Source organism: Echinops telfairi, unplaced genomic scaffold (genome assembly GCF_000313985.2).
Source record: "Echinops telfairi isolate 266 unplaced genomic scaffold, ASM31398v2 ScPeMD7_5868;HRSCAF=6743_1, whole genome shotgun sequence".
Classification (NCBI taxonomy): Eukaryota; Metazoa; Chordata; class Mammalia; order Afrosoricida; family Tenrecidae; genus Echinops; species Echinops telfairi.
Window position 1 is genome coordinate 1,377,809 of NW_022109768.1, and position 5,710 is coordinate 1,383,518.

Sequence of the window (5,710 nt, forward strand, 5' to 3'; positions counted from 1 at the left end):
TAAATAAATAAATAAATAAATAAGACAGATGGACACAGTGGCTGCAACAATGAGATCAAACATAAAAATTATTTGACATAGGGTTTCTCTGTGATGGACCTAAATCGATGTTACCTAACAACAATGCCACTCCCCACTAATGTTCCTATCTAGTTTTTTAAATAGTTGTCAATTTGATCCTATGTAAATAGTTTTTAACAGTGAGTATTCAAGGCAAATATATTCTTTTGGGCTTTCATTTTATTCTAAACATTTGGTATAAAATTGGAAAATTAAGAACAGAGGCCTCAAAAGATAATATTTAGAAAATTTTCTATGAATATGAAATAGAGTATAGGGAGCAAATATGAAAAGGTTGTAAACTGAAAAGTTTTAGTTATTCAAAAGAAAAAGTGGTTGAAGGCAATGCCATGCCACCAAATTCCAGATGTGTGTTGGGGGTAGGGGTACCTAGAGCATTTAGTGGAGGGTTGATGAACTGTCGAATGTAATGTGGCTGTAGGATGGACTGAAAAACAGTGAATGGGATGCCATTTATTGAAACGGAGATCCCTGGTTATCAGTGAAGGATAATCAATATAGTTTTCTTCTAGAAATGTTAATTCTACAAGGAACTATCCTGCAACTCGCATGGACATTTACATATGGGGGAGCAGTTCTAGAAATATAAATCTGAAAGCAATCCGTTTACAGATGGCTTATGAAGTCATGACATCAGATGAGAGCACCCAGGGAAAAATATAGCTGAAGACGTCTCAGATTGCTTCTAGGGCAAACTAACCTTTAAAATTCCAGAAGATGAAAGGACTGAGAAAGACAGTCCTGTGTAGCAAGATGGAATGCAGGAGAGGCGGATTCCCTAGAAGTAATGGAATAAAGTGCTCAAGAAAGGAAATGACCAATAGTGCCAAAAGTTGCTGCGATCAAGCAAGTGCAAACTGATGATTGACCTGTTTGGTAATATGGTCATCAGTCCTGACCTAAGACAAACATATTTCAGCACAGTTCTGCAAATGAAGACCTGGTTAAAGTGCTCAACAGAAAAATCAAGATGAGAGAAGGCTGGATTATGAAAATGATCATTCTTGCTCCAAAGAGTTGCTATAGCCAGAAATAGAGAAATGCAGGATGGGAACAGAGATGAAGGAGATGTGAGATTAAGGGTGGATTTATTTGTTTGTTTTTAAGATAGGAGAATTTTTAACTTGTTTGTAATAATTACTTAACAAAGATGAAACAAAATTGTGTCTTATGCTTTTGTAAGTAGTACATATTTTAGCATTGCTAAAATTAAAATCATTTAGAATATACCTATACCATTCTAGTACTGCTGTTTGTGTTTTCCACTTAGAGTCTAATAAGGAAAGCATATCTTGAGTAACAAAATTGAAATGTGATGCCCATATATCATGGAGATTATTTGATAACAGTCATGGTTCTTTCAGGTCAACATTACACATTTCTGCCCTTGCTAAAACATACACATACACACACAAATATTATATTACCCAGCCATAAAAGTCACCATTAATGAAAGTTTATTTGAAATACTTACAGACAGTAGACACAAGGCTTTTGATACAGTTTCCCAAGTAACAATTAGGCTTATCTGAAAATTCATGTAAACATATATTTATATTTCACTAAATTTTAATAGGTAATCACAGAAAATGTGTTATATAAATGCATCCTCAATCATTTTTAATGAAACATTTGCAAGGGAAAGAAATAGCATACATAAATAATGTGAATATATATATAGGATACTAAAAAATTAGTAGTTGTTGAATATCTCTGCTTGAACTACCTGTGCAGTAAAAATAAGTTAGGCTTCAAAGAAATGATCATTAATATCGCCCATGAGTCATGACAGAACAGTGAAATCTCTCTCAAGGGAAACAGCTTCCAAATGTTTAGCCAGGGTAGCAATACATTTTATACATATATGAATCACATTTCTTAATTAGAAACTTCTCATTAAAAGGGGAATTTCTTACTTAGAAACTTCTGGTTAAAAAAAAAGTCAGAAAGGAATGCCAATGTACGCACATTTGAGTGCACTACACATTCAAACGAAGTGAGAAGATGTAATTAATAAAATTAAAATGGATTTAAATATGATTAAATAAATCATTATATGGAAGATTCTGAGGTCTTAAAGCAGAAAACGTTTATATGCATGCTACCTTCCCTCTCTCTAAAAATTTAAAAGCATCTACACAACCACCAAGTGCTTTTTTGTTTCTCATTGTATAGGAAACAAGAAAAAATACTTGAACAGAGAACTGAGTTTTTTTTTTGTTTTGTTTTGTTTTCTTTTTTAACAGAGAACTGAGTTTTCAGGTAGCTAATAGCCTTAGTGTGGAAGAAGTCATTATAGTGTTGGTGAAGAATATTGAAAATACCAGACAAATGAATGTCCAGAAGAATGAACAAACAACTCTTGGAAGAAGTACAGCAAGAATGCCCTTAGAAATGAGGATGGCCAGACTTTGTCTCATATACTTTGGGCATGTTATCAAGGGGGACTCATCCCTGGAAAAGAACACTAAACTTAGTAGAGTAACAGAGATATTTCAGATTTGTGATTATTTCTGTTGATTTAAGACATTCAATAAAAATACATTTCCTCATTATATTTCCTTGATTTGTGCATTCCATGTATAGAAGAATGATAACAGGATTCAGATATTATCTGTTAACTTTTCATCATGCGTTCCTTAATTCTTTGTAATATATAGGATTGTAGTTTTGTAGAAAAAATTGTATCGTTTGACATTAGAAAAGCTGTAAAGCTGTGTGTCATGGTTATATCTTTTTGCCATACATGTTTCATCTGTATGCTGAGCACGTAATCTGAGTAGCTGGGCGGTATGAAAAAGAACGCAGCATCCAGATTGGGAGAAGACTCATTAGCAACCTAAGCTATGCAGGTTACACAACTGCTGCTTGCTGAATGTGATGAGGATTTGATGCGCTTGCTCATGAAGATCAGAGACCACAGCCTTCAATACGGACTATACCTTAACATCAAGAAAACCACAAATAAATCTTCACAACTAGTCCAATAAGGAATATCATGATTAAAATATAAAATATGGCGGTTATCAAGTGTTGGGGAAAGGCCAGCCCCCCACAACTAATCACGGGTTTGATAGGTGCAATTATAATATATAGAGAGAGATTATAATAAAGTCATAGAGAGCATGAGAGATAAAAGAGAGATTGAAATAATAGAGTCAGACATAGTTCATAGTAGCATGCTCACCTCAGCCCCCACTTGGTGGTCCACATGGAGATGGGCCACCAGAGGGCAGGAGAGAGGGGGAGGGGAAGGAGGACAAGGGAAAAGGAAGCGGGAACAGTGAGGACCAGGGAGAGAAGCAGTGGGAGTAGACGAGAGGATCGGGAGCCAGGTGAGAGAGGGAGGCGTGGGAGAGATAGCTCTTTATTGTTAACCAGGGCTTACATATCTTTGGGAAGCATGCAAGCCCCCTAATTACAGGTAAAGACATATGTCACAGGAAGGGGTAGTACTATAGGTAATACAGTAATGAGAGGGTGATGACCTAGGGGTGTACACACAATAGGAAGGGGAGGTATTGGGAGTACACATGTGGCAAGATGGGTGGATCCTAGATTCAGGATGGCAGCCTAACTTTGGATGTCACAGAGCAGGTTTGACCTGTTCTCTGGATCTCCATAGAAGTCATTATCAGTAGGGTGTGAACCCCACCTACAATGGACCAGACTGATGGCTGCAAGCCTTTAGGGAGAAGTATCCCATTGTCCTTAACAGCAGGGAGTGGGCCCTATCCCTGGTGGGACCAGACAGTGGTCTGGCAATTGACTGCCTTCAGGGAGGATCTCTAAATGTCTGATCTCCCACCAGCCTCTGGTGTTTGGCATATCTTTTTGAGAAGAAACTAAAACCTTTGCATGTTTATTTATAATCACAATTTACATGACTACCAACAGCAACCCCACCACTAGTATCTCAACCCTTGGCTGTGAAGTCGGCTTCACAGCGACTGAGAGAGAAGATACAACGGAACCTTGACAGCTACTGAAGGGGTTTTGTAACCAAGGTGCTTGTCGTCAACAAGATGCCCGTCATCGGGCTGCATGCCACACTAAAGTCTGACCTGCTCATGCAACCAGCTTGTATGCTCGCCTGCCTGCCTTGGGCAGAAACACGAACTATGTACATTGAGAGGGGGTGGGCTCACTTCCTAAGTGGATGAGGGAGGACCCCACCTGGCTGGGCTCCGATCCCACCCGTGGAGGCTGGTGCTGCTGGCTCAGAGCGAAGTTTGGGCCCATCTTAACCAGAGGGGCTCGCCCAGTCCTCCTGGCTTGCTGCAGATGGCAAGGTGCCCAGATTGCTTTATGACATGATCCCCTGGGCTGGCCCTGGGTGGCGGGCTGTGGGGACACGCTGGCGGCCACCTTTGCCAATGTCATTTGCACTTTTTAAAGTCAAAACTGCCATAAAGCTGCCCACTGGAAAAAACTCACTATGGAGTCCTGGGGCTGGCTGTGCTCCCTAGAGGAAGGATGGGCTGTGTAAGGGGCTGGGACTAGAACTAGTCCACCGGAGGCCCCCAGACACGCCAAGTTCAGTCCAACAAGGAGTGGGGAAGATGACCGCTTCTCCCTCAGCAAGTGTGTCCTCTGCATGTCTGCTGAGTCCCCTCTGCAGGAGCCCTGGCTGCAGCCTCACACACGGTGGGTCCCTGCTCTGTGGGTGGTTGAGTTGCGGTGGGCAGTTCCAGCCCCTCGGCCCCCTCGAAAGCCGCCCCAGAGGCTGCGTCCTCGGAGAAACTGACCAGACACACCAAAAGTCTCCGTGTTGAGCTTCCTCTCCTCACTGGTCTTGAGCTCAGAGGAGACGTCGTCAAAGAAGGACTTAGACTTGTCATAGTAGCAATTGGGCCCCAGGAGGTCTTCCTCTGGGCATGTTATTAGGAGGGATCAGTCCTTGGAGAAGGACACTATGCTTGGTAAAGTAGAAGGGCATCCAGAAAATGTAAATATCAATGAGACTAATCATCTTTGTTGGTGCAACAATAGCAGTGATTTCTGTGAGACTGGAACATAGTGTCTCAATGATATCTAATAGAAGAAACTACACATAATGACATGCGATTCGGAAGTGATTTTTTAATGCATATCTATTATAAATATAGCTCTTTAATCAAAAGGAGAAAGGAAAAATTACCTCCATCTATCTTAAGAAGCAAACAAATCTATGATGTACTAAACAATATAGGTCTGTTTATACTAATTATCTACCAAACTACATAGGTATAAATAGCACTAAGGAAATTTCCTGAAACATGAGGAGGTTTACCTAAATTATGAACACCGAATGGAAATATTTGAGAATTTTCAGTCACTAATTTTATGTTAAGGACATAAAATAGAGTATTATGAGCCTCAGTGCAATAGAATTTGTGAACTAGGATAAATATGTCCTTCAGCCAAATTTAGCTCTATTTCTATGTTTATAAGGAGTGTATATATTTGTAGAGAGGGGCAAGGAAGGAAGTGTTGAGGATCAATGCCAGAAACAAACTGTATAGGAATGATGGATTTTGAACACATATTAAATGTACGGTAAATAGTATGTGTACAGTATAATATATATAAACAAATATTTATTTCATTTTTACTTCATTACTTTATTTCCTTTCCCAAGTAAATTAAC